The sequence below is a fragment of the Zophobas morio genome, unplaced genomic scaffold (assembly GCF_036711695.1).
Source record: "Zophobas morio isolate AGI-343-1 ecotype UQ-CSIRO unplaced genomic scaffold, CSIRO_AGI_Zmor_V1 ptg000014l, whole genome shotgun sequence".
Classification (NCBI taxonomy): domain Eukaryota; kingdom Metazoa; phylum Arthropoda; class Insecta; order Coleoptera; family Tenebrionidae; genus Zophobas; species Zophobas morio.
In genome coordinates this window covers 22,297,443-22,315,009 of record NW_026972119.1, presented here as the reverse complement: position 1 = coordinate 22,315,009, position 17,567 = coordinate 22,297,443, and the positions used below count along the sequence as shown (strand labels likewise).

Genomic DNA, 17,567 nt, shown 5'->3' with positions numbered 1-17,567 from the left:
AAAGATACGCGGGTCCTCGGAGAAGCGCGTCCAATTCGCATCTGGCACTATTCTTATCAAAATAGTGCACTATATCTACGTATGTTTTTCCGAAAGATAAAATAACTAAAAATATCTAACACAGGGTGAATAAAAGTGACGCATAACTCGGAAAAATGGTTAAAAAAAGTCCCTCGACAAAATTTTTGAAAATATCAGACTCCAATTTTGAAAAATTAACTGAACGGCATGTTTAATGGAGAGTTAAATAATTACTTATTAATAATTTCAATTTTTATTAGAGTTTTTGACTATCAATTAAATTCACATTAAAACATATTAGAATTACGAAATTAATTCTGTAATTTTGAAGTTTAATATTTTCAAACATTTGATTCAGGGAATTTTTTTGATTTTTTGAGAGCTTTTTAACTACATATTATCTAACTTATCCGTCTGTCATTTTTGGATCAGCCTGTATATGTTCTGGAAAAATGGAGTAAGCCGTTCCTGATTTAATCAATAAAATAAATTGATGCATTCATTGATTTTTTTGAGCCACCTGTATAAGCAAATCGAAAAAATATGAATGCAATGACAATTCACAAGTAAAAACTCATCATATTTTGCACATTTCGAGTAGATTTAGGAATTTAAATCGTTACTATGGAAATTTGCAATTTAACACCTTTAAATTTCACAAGTTTTTACAAGATTAATTGGGGCAAAATCAGTTTTATCTTAACATATACAAGGCCCGCCTACCCGCCCCTTAATTTCCCAGAAGATGTCATTTGCCAAAATCAGTCTTATCTTACCAAGTACTAGCCCCGCCCACCCGCCCTCTGTTTTCTCAGAGGATATGTGATTTGCCAAAATCAGTCTTATCTTACCAAGTACTAGCCCCGCCCACCCACCCTGTGTTTTCTCAGATGAGATGTTATTTGTCAAAATCAGGCCTATCTTACCAAGTACTAGCCACGCCCACCCGCCCCCTGTTCCTTCAGATGATATCACATTTGCCAAAATCAGTCTTATCTTACCAAGTACTAGCCCCGTCCACCCTTCCCCTATTTTCTCAGTGCTAGTACTTGCTAAGATAAGTCTTATTTTCACATATCCTCTGAGAAAATAAGGGGGGGTGGACGGGGCAAGTACTTGGTAAGATAAGACTGATTTTGGCAAATCACATATTCTCTGAGGAAAAAGGGGGCGGGTGGGCGGGACTAGTACTTGTTAAGATAAGACTGATTTTGGCAAATGACATCCTGTGAAAAAAACAAGGGGCGGGTGGGCGGGGCTAGTACTTGATCAGATAAGACTGATTTTGGCAAATGACATATTCTCTGAGAGAACTAGTACTAGCCCAGTTTTCTCGCCGAATATGTCATTTGCCAAAATCAGTCTTATCTTACCAATTACTATCCCCGCCCACCCGCCCCATGTTTTTTCAGAGGCTATGTGATTTGTCAAAATCAGTCCTATCTTACGAAGCACTAGCCCCGCCCACCCACCCTCTGTTTTCTCAGAGGATATGTCATTTGCCAAAATCAGTCTTATCTTACCAAGTACTAGCCCCGCCAACCCACCCTGTGTTTTCTCAAATGAGATGTTATTTGTCAAAATCAGACCACCTATCTTACCAAGTACTAACCCCGCCCACCCGCACCCTGTTCTTTCAGATGATATCACATTTGCCAAAATCAGTCTTATCTTACCAAGTACTAATAAATAATTGAAAAATAGTCGAAAATGTCAAAAGTGCGAAAATCAGTTTTATCTTATCAAATACTAGCCCCGCCCACCCACCCTCTATTTTCTTAGAGGATATGTCATTTGCCAAAGTCAGTCTTATCTTAGCAAGTACCAGCCCCGTCCATTCGCTCTTTATTTTCTCAGTTACTTGTTAAGATAAGTCTTATTTTAGCAAATGACATCCTCTGAGAAAATAGGGGTGGGTGGGCGGGGCTAGTACTTTCTCATATAAGACTGACTTTGGCAAATGCCACATCCTCTGAGAAAATAGAGGGCGGGTGGGCGGGGCTAGTACTTGCAAAGGTAAAACTTATTTGAGCAAATGACGTAAACTCCGAGAAAGTAGTGGGCGGGTGGGCGGGGTTAGCACTTGCCGAGATAAGAGTGATTTTGCCCCTATTAAACTTGTAAAAACTTGTTAAATTTAAAAGGTGTTAAATTACATATTTTCACAGTAACGAGTTAAATTGCTAAATTCGTTTGGATTTTTATTAATTGACAATTCAGATATTAATTTTTCTGAGATACCCTGTAGATTTAAAAAATATTAATTATATATTAAAAATAAATCGCAAGTATACTCATCATTTTTAAACATTGATAGTATATATTCAGCAATATTTTGAGGTGACGTCATCAATTTTTAAGGGGGATGAGCAAATACATTTTGATCAAAAATTTAGCATGCTTATGATAACTTTAAAAAAGATTTTAAAGGATTCGGTTTTGCAGTTCCTGATTTAATAAAATAAATTCACGCATTCATTAATTTTTTTGTCACCTGTGTAAATAAAATACTGAGTCTTTCGAAAATAATAAATGTCGCTACTTTGCTTAGACCCTAGACCATTCAATGACCGAAGTGTCTCTCGAAAAAATAAAATTTTGTTCCATTCTGAGATTTATTTCGGCGAGCGCAGCGAGCTGTATTTGATGTCTTTCACAAATTATATCATATACTTCTTCATATTTCATTTTTATTATTTATGAGAAATGGACAAAAAGTGAAATATGGAAGTTGTATGGTTGTTCGAAATCACTTTCAAATATACAGAGTGTTCTGTTTTTAAGGAGTAACACACAACTTAGTTCTTTCAAATGGAACACCCTATATATTAATACCTATTCTAATTGACCTTCTCTTGGGCTTTATAATCACAACAGGGTTTGTTAAGTATTTTCTGTATTTAAAGTTGGCTTGAAAGATTGAAGAAACTAAAAACTGAAAAACCATAAAATTGTAAAATTGAGACGTTGGAAAATAGAAATCAAAAACTTGAAAAATTGAGAAAATGAAAAACTCCAAAAAAATGAAAAAATAAATACAAGAAAGAATGAAAAATTGTAAATTGGAAAAATTCAAAAATCAAAAAACTGTAGAATCGAAGAAACGAAAATTTAAAGATTAAAAATTGAGAAAATAAAAAATGGACAAACAATAAATTATAAAGTTGCAAATCGAAATTAACTAAAACATTTGGAAGACGAGAAATTGAAAAATTGTGAGATCAAGAAAGATTGAAGATAAATAAATCCAGATTTTTCGAAAAATCATAATGCATTAATTTATGTGAAATTCGGACACCGTCAAAAAGCTTTAAATGACTGCTTCGTGTAATAAAATTTAGACCAAATTAATACTGCGTGCAGCCATTTCAAAACCACAAAACTGTCTACTTTTCTTCACCTCTGCCATTACGTCCCACGTCACACCAGTCCCTTCGGAAGATGTGCCTGTATTAAACTGGTATTAGATGCATTTCAATGAGCGTCTCGAATATGTTGATGTAAGTTTAAGTTATCGTGTGAATAATGTATAAAGAGTTCTGAGAACATCATGACAATATTATTTACGACAAGAGTTCGTAAGAGCGTCCCGGAAAGTATCTAAAAGGAAAATCGATACGGCAAACATGGTAGCTTGCAAATTAAAACTTTTATCTCCTATCATGTACGTCAATAAAATTAACCGCCCTTATTCCATACCTCCTTTTGACTTTTTCCGAATTGTGTTCGGATTTTCGTCAATTCATTCGGAGACACTTTGCAGCTAAATTTGGCACACCCCAAACGGCAGGGATAATAGGGGACGGCGGGATATTATATCGCGTAGGGTAGATAAAGTCGAGGGGATTTGTTTGATATGTGGAGTTTGTTTCACCTAACTTTCCTATTTTAATGATGACTGGTAGGTACATCCTCGACGTCTCTTCTGCGGGCTTGCAAACAGATTACTTTATTTGGGATGAATTAATTCATGAATTTTGGTAATAGTGTTCGACGTTGGGTGATATTGAGGGATTTTTAACAAGTCGGTGTGCTAAGGAACGACGTCCCATTTCTTTAAATCTTCTTAGCTGGTTCGTGGTTAAATATCGATGGGATTTTCAAACCCCTGTTGAAACTAATATCTTTTATCTCCAGTTTTTAAGTCCCCGGAGGCCACGTTTCACATTTTTTGTGTTATGATAATATTAAAGTAAGAAAGTTTTCTTTAAACGATGTAGTTGTAATTATTATATTAAATAGAAACAAGCTAAAATACAACTGTTACAAAGTCGTGATAGATTTATGTGCAACAGTTACACCAGTGACGCCAAATTACGGACACTAAAACTTTTTGACACATTTTATAGTCTAGCTGTAAATTTTTCGGTTGTTACGAACCCAAGAAAAAATCGGTTTTGGCCGAGTTTAACCTTAAAAATTAGAAGTGTTTATTAAGTAACTAAAGTTTTCAAAATGGTATGCCGTGTAATGTCTAACTATTTAAAATTTAGAAAATTAATTTAAAAAATTGTCAAATTATCTTCAGACTAAATTAAGGTGTTTATGAGCACAAAAAAAAAACGGCTGAGTTTTTAAATATTATTAAATAACCTTTTGAAAATTCGTTCTGGCGTGCCAGTGCAATATTTATTTTATCTCAGAGGTGAGGAACGTTTATCGTAAACAACTTCTATTTGAATTATTTAAGTCGAAGAAACACATTCAATTTTATTTCTTTTAAAAGTTAAGTACACATTTATATTAACTTGGCTCAAAGGTGTCAAAAATGGTCTCACATGGGCATCCATACGATCTTTTTTTTTCGTTTATTTTTTTAAATTTTTTGCTTTTTCGACGTTATTCTTCTTACTATCAGCTTTAATTTTTTCAATTCTTTAATTTCTCGACCTCCAAAATATTCAGTTTTTCGTTTCTTCAATTTTTCAAGTTCTGAATTTATAATTTTTAATTTCTCTATTTTTGATTTTTCAATATTTTCAATTTATAAGTTTTAATATTACGATTTTTCATTTTTTGCGCTTATTTTTTTAATCTTTTGATTTTTCGTTAATTTCGCTGTTTTTAATTTTTCCCTCTTTCAATGTCTCGATTTCCAAATTTTTCAGTTTTTTGTTTTCTCAATTTTTCAAGTTTTCGATTTTAATTTTTCAATTTATCAATTTTACAGTTTTTTGATTTTTCCGTTTTTCGTTTCTTCGATTTCTCAAGTTCATAATTTATAGTTTTTAATTTCTCTATTTTAATTCTTCAATTTTTTCAATTTATAATCTTTGTTATTGCAATTTTTCATTTTTCCTTGTCCTTATTTATTCAATTTTTTGATTTTTCCATGTTATATATTTAACTTTTCTTTCTATCAGCTTTAATTTTCTCAATTTTTCAATTTCTAGACTTCCAAATTTTTCAGTTTTCCGTTTTCTCAATTTTTCAAGATTTTTATATTAATTTTTCAATTTTACAGCTTTTTGTGATTTTTCAGTTTTTCACTTCTTCAATCTTTCAAGTTCTTAATTTTTAATTTTTCAAGTTCTTAATGTACATATTTTTTTACTTTCTGGATTTTTAATTTATGTTTCGATTTTTCAATGGTTCGGTTTTATAACTTTTTCTTTTTTCCAACCTTAATTTCTTCAATTTTTCAATTTCTTAACCTTCAGACTTTTCAATTTTTCGTTTTTTCAGTTTTTCAATTTGCAATTTTTGTATTCTTCAATTTTTGTTTTCACAATTTTACAAGTTCTTAATTTTTATTTCTCATTTTCCCCGCTTTTTTAATTTTCATTTTGTCAATTTTATATCATAATTTTTCATTTTTTCGATTTCTTTTTTTATATTTTTCCCTTTGTACAATCTTCAATTTTTCAATTCCTGAGTTTTCCAATTTTTAAATTTTTCAATTTTGCAATTTTTGGATTTCTCGATTATACGATTTTCCAATTTCTTTAATTTTCAAACTCTGACTTTACAATGTTTCGTTTATTTTTTAATTTTTTCGATTTTTAAGTTTCCCGATTTTTAATTTTTCGTCTCATCAAGTTTAGTTCTTAATTTCCAGTTTTTAGATTTTCCAAAATTTCAGTTAATACTTTTTGGTTTTTTTATTTCACAAATTAGAAATTTTTTCATTTATTCCAAAAATTTGAAAAATCAAAAAAACCACAAAATCGAAAAACTGAAAAAAACGAAAAAGTGGAAAATCAAAAACCTGTAAATCGAAGAAATTGAAACAGAAAATCTAAAAACGAGAAACTTAAAAATTGAATGAATGGAAAAATTTGAAGAGAGAAAAAACGCAAAGCAAAAACCCAAAAAAATCGAAAAATTAAAAATAGAAAAATAAAATCGAAAACTTGAAAAATTGTTAAATCGTAGAACTGAAAAAGTGAACAATTTTTAAAATTATTATTATTGCATATAACATATTTAAAATGAAAACTAGAAAAATTGGACGAAACAAAAAATTTAAAAATATGAAAGCTGAAAAATCGAAAAATTGAAAAATTCAACATTTGAAAAATTTCACTAAAAAAAAAGAATTAGAATAACAGAACTTTGAAAAACTGAAAACTTGAAAAGATAAAAAGAATAAAAAACCGAAACTTGCAAATGGAAAAATTGAAGAAATTAAAAATTGAAAAATTAAAATCTGAAAACTCGTGAAATTGCAAATCGAAGAATTACAAAATCCAAAAATTGAAACATCCAAAAGTTTGAGAAAAGAAAAACTACAAATGAAGAAATTATTTGAAAAATCCAAAAACTGAAAAATTTCACATTGAAAAAAAAAATAAAATCAGAAGGAAAAATTGAAAAAATCGATGAATTGAAAAATCAAAAATTAAAAACTCGTGAAATTGTGAAACCGCAAAATTTAAAATTTTCACATTTGATTTCATATATTTTCGTTTTTAAATTTTTGATTTTCAATTTTACAATTTTGCAATTTTTCCTTTTTTTTATTCGAAAAGTTGAAAAATCTAAAAATGAAAAATCGAAAAACTACAAAATGGGAAATATTTGCAAAATTGAAACATTGAAAAAATAAAAATCGGGAAATTTGAAAATCGAATCGATTCGAAAAATTGTAAAGTCGAAAAACTGAAAAATCTAAAATTGAAGAATACCTTTTAATGTTAAAAGCTGAAAAATATAAAACTTTCAAATCGAAAAATAGAAAAAATCCAAAAATTGAAAAAGTTCACATTGTAAAAAAGAAAAATTATGAAGTCAGATAATATTAAAGAACCAAAATAAAATGAAAAATTGCAAATCCAAAAATTGAAAAAATGCAAATCGGTAATTTAAGGAATGGAAAACTGAAGAACCGAAAATTTTTAAACTCCAGAAACTGTAAAAAGAAAAATTGGAAAAATTAAAATTGAAAATACAGAAAATTATAACCTTGAAAAATTGCAAATCGGGAAGATGATGAAACTAATAAGTTCTGTTGAAATAACCTAACCTTCGGCCAATTTTTATTTTTGGAAATCAATAAAAACAAACAAATTAAAATCTAAGAATATAATTTTCTAATTTACATTCTGTTACAACGTTTGACAAGTTTCACGTAAACAATAATTGCGATTGTGCATTCAAGGTTCGTATTATTTTATACTATTTGGTTGCTTTCCTTCAAAAACAACACAGTTATTGACAACTTGTTTTCCAACACCGCTCACTCTTTAACCCTATAAAGTAACAACAAAGGAGTGTTTTGTGTCGAAAATAAATCCCCGATCTAGTTCAACCTTTCTAAACCGAATTTCATGACACTTAATATTTGAAGTTGACCCTTCATATTTGTGACATTTCAGAAATATTCGTAAATAATTCACTCCATTCCAGTCCTCGCTACGAAATAAAAAACAGCCTGTTGTCGTAGTTAAGTATATTGATTTAAATATTTAAACTGGCTGTTAAAAGCATTTATGTGAGTAAACGTACAACAAGCATATTTTATTAATAGTGGACCGAACATAATCGATTCTTTTGTATGTCGTACACTAGTAAAATACATTATCAATGAAACGAGCAACTTTCTCCTACATAATTAATGGGTTATTTGTCTCAATTGACCCTAGAATTAATTTTCGGCCCGACCTTGTAAAGTGAACTAATACTACAAGTCGCTCACAAAAATAATTATATTAAATTTAAACAGTGCAAGATTAATTAACCCAATTAAAATTCAGAAATTAGATCCGGCGTAAAAATGCCTGAAAATAAATAGAATAAACAATTAAAATAAACTAGTGCGCCCTTGATACACGTTTACATGAATTATGCTTATGTAACTCCACTCACTACGGTTACATAAATACCACGCGAGAAAAATTTTACTTACAGTTGGCCTTAGAAAATTGGCGATTCCCCTCTGCCACACCGCCAGAACTTTATTAGGTGATATACCTCGTTTTATTGCGTTGTAAATAAATCGAGGCTGCAGTTTATCCCAACCAACCCGACCCGAGTAAAAGAGAACTTGTTAAACATATTTAGCTGTGGGAGATCAATGTTTGATCGGTGAAAACGCGCCCGAAAGGTAGCTACACTGAATCTGTCCAGACAACAAAAACTCCCTAAGTAAATATGCATGAGCTTAGGAACAAACTTGAAATTAGTTAAAAGTTAAAAAGCTTACAATGAAATATTTTCCTTTCAGGAGAAACTTTTCAAATAATATTCTTTAGCGAAATAAAAACGCAGAGCGACTCGCAAAACATTATCTTTTCAAACTAGTTTGCCGACTTCGCAAGTACACGGAATATTTTATGGCCGGCTGGGAGCGCAGGGGTGCATCCAGCGGAATCGGCGGCGAATCGATCCCGTGAATAATCTAATTGGATTAATTAAGCCACCTCTGTACTGCCTCTGAACTAAACAAGCCGGGGGACTTGTCAAGTAAATTTCGGTACGTTATTATTATAACAACACCTACATACTTATCCCCTCCGTACATTCGATGACGTCACGTTAAAAATTATTAATACGTGTAATTTTTCTTGGCGCAGGAACGCATCCCTCAATTGTGTTCAGTCGGCCATTCGTTACGGACTTGGCATCGAACAAGTTGTTGTTCTGGAAGTAATTTGGACAAATATTTATTATCATGAGCACCTAATCCCTATTATTTCCTTCATTCGTTTCATGAGCCGTGATTAATTCATTCGACAATATGGGAAAAATTCGAATAAATATCACCACTTTGTCGGGTTTAAATTAAAACACAAACGCAATATAATAAATTTATACAAATATGCATACTGAGTGGAGGACGACAATATCGAATCGGCTGTAATTCGAACAAAGTACAAAACAGGCACTAACTGACAAAACTACTTTCCTGGACTGAACCGGGGATCTAATGAATGCAGTTACACCATACATTTATAGCGCCTGCCACCATCGCTACGGAGCGCTCCATTCGGGAATTTTTACTGTCACTTTACAAAAGTGAGGTAACTCACTATATTAAAAAAAAATCGTTTCACCTTGCTTTAATTATGACACAATAGACTTATTTTGAAATTACTCTGATCTAGTTTGTGATGATATAACTTTGTTATATTTGATTTTGTGAGCTTACGTCAATTGACAAACTGTTGGGTTTAAGCTCGGATCTTTAGTTACCACGTAGGGATCTCCGCTGTGTTGCCAACATAAATCAACAGGTGGCATGTGAGCAGATAGTAAATGACATTCGATAAAACCTCCCATGCTTAAGCTGTCTTTGAATAAATTGGCCAAAAGCAGAAAGTGTACACTGGAAAAATGAAACTAGTAAATATTTAATCCGAAAAACGAGAGACACGAAAATTTATAATTTTTATAATAAATTATGAATATCGTCCGGAAAATTAAGCTAAAAAGTCTTAAACTTCGTAATTAACTTAAAAAGCTATTCAGAATTACTGTTCGAAGTTTATTTAGTTTCATGATACAACGAAGTTTAATAGGTCATATATTCATTACACTGGGGGAAGTCTGTGCATCATTGAGCGTATATTGGGTTCGACGTTGTCATATTATATTGGCATTTGAATTAGGACTGAGTTCAGCGATGCATAGCCAACTCCAAACGTATTTTTTTAACATGATAAATTACACACAATTATAAAAACGAGGAAAAAATGTGCCAAGAAGTAGAACTGTACACACAAGTTATTATTATTTTTAACAATTTTGTTAATTGTTAAATAAAATTGTTAATAGTATTTCATTTCATATTCTTCAAATTATATGAAAATTTTTTTGACTGCTGTGCGCAACTGACCCATAACCACACAACTTCACGCAGACTTTTTCCTGCACACTTCTAACAGAATAAAGCTGAAGAAAGAAGTTTAAAATTATTTATTATTGTCCCTGAGAAGCTAAATTATTAAGAACAATTTTGTTGTTATTCAAAAATGTGAGTTTAAAGACTGTCTGTGATTAGTGTCTGTGAGTCTTTCATTTTTATATTCGATTTTCTGGATTTCTTGGGTTTTTTGGATTGTTTGGATTTATTCAGTTTTTTCGATTTTATGGAGAATTTTTTGAAATCTTGCAATGTTTTAAATTTATGGTAAACATAATTAATATTAATATATTTGCTTATCCCCTCCAAAAAATTGATGACGTGACCTCAAAATATTGCTGAATATAGATCCTATCTTAAATGTGCAAAATATGAGTCTATACTTGTGATTTATTTTTAATATATAATTAATATTTTTTAAATTTGCTTATACAGGGTATCTCAGAAAAATTAATGACTGGGTTGTTAAAAAATAAATATCCAACCAAATTTAAGAATTTAACTCGTTCTATGGAAAAATGCAATTTAACTCCTTTTACATTTAACAAGTTTTTACAAGTTTAATAGAGGCAAAGTCAGTCGTATCTTAGCAAGTGGTAGCCCCGCCCACCCGCCCCCTAGTTTCTCAAAATTTGTCATCTGCCAAAATCACTCTTATCTGAGCAAGTAGTAGACCCGCCCACCCGCCCTCTATTTTTTCAGAAGGTATGGCGTTTGCCAAAATCACTCTTATCTGAGCAAGTACTAGCCCCGCCCACCCGCCCCCTACTTTCTCAGAGATTATGTCATTTGCCAAAATAAGACTTACGTTAGCAAGCCCAGCCGCCCTCTATTTTCTCAGAGGGTATGGAATTTGCCAAAATAAGACTTATGTTAGCAAGTATTAGCACTGAGAAAATAGAGGGCGGGTGGGCTGGGCTAGTACTTGGTAAGATAAGACTCATTTTGGCAAATCACATATCCTCTGAAAAAACAGGCGGCGGGTGGGCGGGGCTAGTGCTTGGTTAGATGAGACTGATTTTGGCAAATAACATTCTCTGGAAAAATAACGGGCGGGTGGGCGGGCCTTGTATTTGTTAAGATTAAACTGATTTTGCCCCTATTAATCTTGTAAAATCTTGAGGAATTTAAAGGTGTTAAATTGTAAATTTCCATAGTAACGAGTTCAATTCCTAAATCTACCCGAAGAGTGTAAAATATGATGAGTTCTTGCTTGTGATTTATCATTGAATTCATATTTTTTAGATTTCCTTCTACAGGTTGACTCAAAAAAATTTAACTCGTTACTGTAGAAATATGCAATTTAGTACCTTTTCAATTTAACAAGTTTTTACAAGTACAATAGAGGCAAAATCAGTCTTGTCTTAGCATGTGCTAGCCCCGCCCACCCGACCCCTGTTTTCTCAGAGAATGTCATTTACCAAAGTCAGTCTTATCTTAGAAAGTACTAGCCCCGCCCACCCGCCCTCTGTTTTCTTAGAGGGTATGGTGTCTACCAAAATCAGTCTTATCTGAGCAAGAACTAGCCCCGCCCACCCGCCCCCTGTTTTCTCAGAGAATATGTCATTTGCCAAAATCAGTCTTACCTTACCAAATACTAGCACTGAGAAAATAGGGGAAGGGTGAACGGGGCTAGTACTTGGTAAGATAAGGCTGATTTTGGCAAATGACATATTCTCTGAGAAAACTGGGGGAGGGTGGGCGGGGCTAGTACTTGATAAGGTAAGACTGATTTTGGCAAATGACATTTCCTCTGAGAAAACAGGGGGCGGGTGGGCGGGGCTAGTACTTGGTAAGATAAGACTGATTTTTGCAAATCACATATTCTCTGAGCAAACTGGGGGAGGGTGGGCGGGGCTAGTACTTGTTAAGGTAAGACTGATTTTGGCAAATGACATTTCCTCTGAGAAAACAGGGGGCGGGTGGGCGGGGCTAGTACTTGGTAAGATAAGACTGATTTTTGCAAATCATATATTCTCTGCGAAAACAGGGGGCGGGTGGGCGGGGCTAGTACTTGGTAAGATAAGTCTGATTTTGGCAAATAACATCCTCTGGGAAAATAAGGGGCGGGTGGGCGGGTCTTATATTTATTAAGATAAAACTGACTTTGCCCCTATTAATTTTGTAAAAGCTTGAGGAATTTAAAGGTGTTAAATTGCAAATTTCGATTGTAACGAGTTAAATTCCTAAATCCACCCGAAGACTGCAAAATATGATGAGTTTTTGCTTGTGACTGATCATTACATTCATATTTTTTAGATTTCCTTCTACAGGTGTCTCAAAAAAATTTAACTCGTTACTGTAGAAATATGCAATTTAGTACCTTTTCAATTTAACAAGTTTTTACAAGTTCAATAGAGGCAAAATCAGTCTTATCTCAGCATGTGCTGGTCCCGCCCACTCGCCCCCTGTTTTCTCAGAGAATGTCATTTGCCAAAATCAGTCTTATCTTATCTTACTAAATACTAGCACTGAGAATTACATTCTCCGAGAAGACTGGGGGCGGGTGGGCGGGGCTAGTACTTGGAAAGATAAGACTGATTTTGTCAAATGACATATCCTCTGAGAAAACAGGGGGCGGGTGGGCGGGGCTAGTACTTGGTAAGATAAGACTGATTTTGGCAAATGACATTCTCTGATAAAGCAGGGAGCGGGTGGATGGCGCCCCCTGTTTTCTCAGAGAATATGGTATTTGCCAAAATCAGTCTTATCTTACCAAAAACTAGCACTGAGAAAATAGGGGAAGGGTGAACGGGGCTACTATTTGGTAAGATAAGACTGATTTTGGGAAATGACATTCTCTGAGAAAATGGGGGCGGGTGGGCGGGGTTTGTTCTTGGTAAGATAAGATTGATTTTGGCAAATCACATATCCTCTGAGAAAACAAGGGGCGGTTGGGCGGGCCTTGTATTTGTTAAGATAAAATTGATTTTGATTTTTGATTAATCTTGTAAAAACTTGTGAACTTGTGAAAAATATGATGAATTTTTACTTGTGATTTATCATTACATTCATATTTTTTAGATTTGCTTATACAGGTGGCTCAAAAAAATTAATTAATGTGTCAATTTATTTTATTGATTAAATCAGGAACGGCTCACTCGATTTTCCCCGATAATTTTGAGAACAACATTGTTATTTTTACTATGCACAAACCCATTTTTTTTTCTTTTGTATTTTTGGAATCATTGAACTTCTTGGTCCAAGGAATTATACAGTATTTCCCTCACAATCAGAGCAGTCATTTAATGCTTTAATTTTTTAAAAAAATAATCAATAAAATTAACCGATTCCGTTTAAACAACTTTGAATGCAAGCGCAGCCACTTCCTATTAGTGTTTTTTCGTTTTTTTTTTGGCATTTTTGGAATTTTTGAATTTTTTCAGTTTCTCGATTTTTTTTTTAATTTCGTTTGTTATTAGAAATCGTATTTATTTTTACACATTTTGACTGATCTTCTCTTTGGCATTTTCCAATTACGATGCAACGTTGCCACGTTATTCCAATTTCCTTGAATTTTTTAGCAATGGAAGGGTTCTTAAAAAAATCACAGTGGGTTTAATAATAATAATAATAATAATAATTTATTGTACTCAACAGAGATTAATCTCCAATTACAGAATACAAAACAAAAGTAAATAGTAGTCTATCTTACAAATAAATAATTAAATACAACGTATGCCTGCAAAATATATCTAAACATCAAGGAAAAAAAAAAAAAAAATAGAACAGTAAGGATAGCTCATTATAAAAAAGAGTAGAACAAAATTCTGACGCTCTGTAATTATGTGTTATGCTGTAAATGTATGGATTTCGATTGAAAAAACTTCCTTACCGCTACACCCTTGGGCCAAAAAGATGCAGCCAGAATATCATTTTGATATACAAAATCGATAGTAAGTTTGAAAGAACTATATAACTCAGGAAATTTAGAGTCCAATTTAATAAGCTTAAAGTCAGGAAGACGTTTATTTTTCAGCACTTCTTCATGGGATTTTAACTTAAATTTGATATAATCAGTAATCTTGTTCACATCAACATTAGGGTTTACTCTTGTAATATGTATATGACTGCTTTTTTTTCTGGTGACAGCTACGAAATCATGATCACTCGATGACAAATCTGACGAACCTGAACTAGAAGCTATATCTGCTGAGCCAATAATTAACTTACTTACTTTCGGCCGACGTTTTAAAGTATCACCTGTTACCTCCTTCTCAGAAGGATTTTTACCATTGTCTGAAGAATTATTTAGATCAACTTCATTACATGAATTCGTATTAGGATAAATAATAGTGTTCCGTATTTCAGGTTCACTTTTGTTTACCACTTTTCTTGCTTCCACACCACTCACGTTTTTATTCATAATCTTACTCGAAAAAGCGTCCATTGATGATAAACTACAATCAGTGGAGCCTCCCAAGTTGTTCGAACTTTTTATCAAAATGTCTATCATCTCACTTTGCGTTTTTACACGATCCCTTAGCTCCTTTATAATTTCGTCTTTTTGTTTAATAATATAATTGAAAACAGCAATATCAACCTTTTTCTCAGGTCCACTCATTTGTTCCATTGCTTCAAAAAACTCAGAATCTTCGCACACAACAGGAGGCATTTTCACTTTATCACAGCAAACTAAAGACTTACTGTCCAAAATTTTTACATAAGATACACCCTTGGCACAACTAAGGTGGTACACATTATCACACGATATACATTTTAATGCACTGACAACTTTTGATTTACATTTTCTGCAGATTTGTGCAGACGTACCGGACTGACTACTACTATTGGCATCCATCTTGGGTTTGTTTTAAAGTCTGTGTAACAACATTTTGTAGAGATATAAAAAAGGTGCTTTCTTGATTTCATATACAGAGTGTTTATTGCTCTATCTCGCTCAATTTTTAGTTCTCTTTCTTTATTTCTAAGTATTTTCTGTATCTAAATAAAACACATGGTGTTCCTCTTGAAAAAACTGAAATATCGATATTTGAAAATTGTAAAGATTCAGATTTGTTATGAACACCCTGTATATTATAATTTGATTTAGTTGATATTACAACAAAACGTGTACTTTTATTTATCCTTCCACAAAATATTATAAACAGACTTTAAAAATTGCAATTTTTTTGTGAACCCTTCCACTGCCAAAAAAATTCAAGAAAGTTGGAATAACGTGGCAACGTCGCATCGGAATTTCAAAAGTAAATTGCAGTTGTAAAGCTCTTAATAGATCAATCAAAATATGTAAAAATATACGGAGTATTTCAATAAAAAAAAAGTTACGTCTTAAAAACAGAAAAATCCGTATAGTACAGACTTTGGACTTTAATGAAATAAGCTATACACAGTCAAATTTTTTGGTGACGAAGATATAAAGTAGTCCAAGATAATATTTTAAAAAGGAGCCATTTAATTTCAATTATAATTTTTTCATATATAAAAAAATTGGCCGAAGGTTATTTCCACAAAATTTCCCTCGCCCCAGAAGTACGATAAAACATATGCATCTTTTTCGAAAAATTGTAAAATTTGATTTTGCGAATTATTCTTCATTTTTAAGTTACAATAAAGATTTGTATGTAATGTTAAAGTAAATGTAAAGAAACATGCTACGAGTATGTTTCAAATGATTTGAGCCATTCATTTTTTTTTAGTCACCCTGTATAGGTAATTCTAAAAAAATTGAATGCTATGATAAATCATAACTATAGAATTTATTCGACAAAATTTTGAGATATCATCACTTTTTTGGAGGATATATAAATATATTTTAATTAAAAATTTATCGTGCTTTTGATAACTTAATAACTCTATTACAGATATTATAAAATTGTGTTTTCGATAAAGACAAAAAAATGTCAAGTGGGTTTAAACCAAAAAAACTGAAATTTTGGTGATCAGAATACGATTTCTTTGTTCCAGGACAAACAAAATGTGAGTATGCATTTTTTTTTAATAATGACTTGAATTCAAAACTTGTCTAAACATCTCCTTCTGGTCGAAAAGCTCCATCTAAGCACTAAATCAGATTTAAGTTTAGCGGAACAACTAATAATCAACCAACTTTCCCCATCCCGCTAATAAATGAGTCTCCCAAATAAAAATATTTTCCCTAGAAACTCCTCCATAATTAATTTCCCCAGATAAAGTAAATTACGCATTATTATTCATCCGCGACTGAATCAACATTTTTTAACATCACGAAACACAACACATTTGTTTTGGGAGGCATTGAATGAATGTTTGAAAATATAAATCGTTAAAATATTAAACGCGTGTTCGCGCAAACCCGAACAAACATTAAACTAAAATCGCGGATTAAAATTCAAAAACGACAAAACAAGCAACGATTTCGCGAAACGCATCAATCCAAATAGTCCAAATAAAAGTGAATACGAATTTGGGGCACCCATTATGCACACGTGTCGGAAAAATCGCCAATCAGTGCGGTTCAATCGCATCGAAATTTCACAGAATTGCGTCGCTTTTTCTCACGCTAATTCAAATATCATGAAGCGGTTTTCGAAACAACGTGAACTAAGTCTGGAAAGCGCGGTGTCTTCCCATCCCACCAGTCAAGCGCATCAAATAATCGTTAATGCCGACATCAAACGTTATTTTGTTTCCAATATTCAAATTTCAATTACGACAAAATGGTAATTTATTGTTATGAAGCACCCCGTAATGGAGCACATTATTTTTAATCCACTATCCCGAGCACAATTTTCGCTTAATAAATAATTCATCGCGATATTACCGTTTGCATTATTTATACAACTTGTGTGGAATGAGGGTATTTGTTGAAATCGCGTTACCGACGTAATTAACAACAATGTCAAAACGTCAGCGTAAAAGCGTTAATTATAAAAAAGCCGCTCGGTGCGGATGGTGTGCCGAGCTAGCGATGCTGCGATCTCCCAAGTTAACAGAGTAGGTATGGATTTATGTTTCTCCTCTATACCTTGCCGAGCAAATGTGGTTTAAATATTTAGTGATTCGGCGAGCATCTAACTTATAACAACTATTAGTTGCTATTAAATTTCGAATAAATAAAACAGCGAGACGGCGAACGAGGCCGGAGAAAGGAAGATGTCTGTTATGTAAATTGAGAGGAAAGCTCCTGAAAAAAGCACTCGATTCTTTACAGCGGGCGTACTCAACTGTTGATTTTGATCTTTTTATTGTGGAGAAGCTGCCGAATTAACCATAAAGCGTCATCCCTCGGGCACGGCTCAGC

At 32.7% G+C, this 17,567-nt stretch overlaps 1 protein-coding gene and 1 long non-coding RNA gene across 2 annotated transcripts in view; both read right to left on the bottom strand.

Annotated features, from left to right (window-relative positions):
• Positions 1–17,567, bottom strand: part of LOC135128650 (AT-rich interactive domain-containing protein 5B-like) — a 289,757-nt gene that overhangs the window by 94,219 nt on the left and 177,971 nt on the right. The gene's annotated exons all lie outside the window — the stretch shown is intronic.
• Positions 14,421–15,121, bottom strand: LOC135129031 (uncharacterized). The gene is made up of 2 exons (XR_010280496.1): positions 14,502–15,121; positions 14,421–14,455 (listed from the first exon to the last, which is right to left on the bottom strand). It is a non-coding gene; the product is annotated as an uncharacterized LOC135129031 (long non-coding RNA).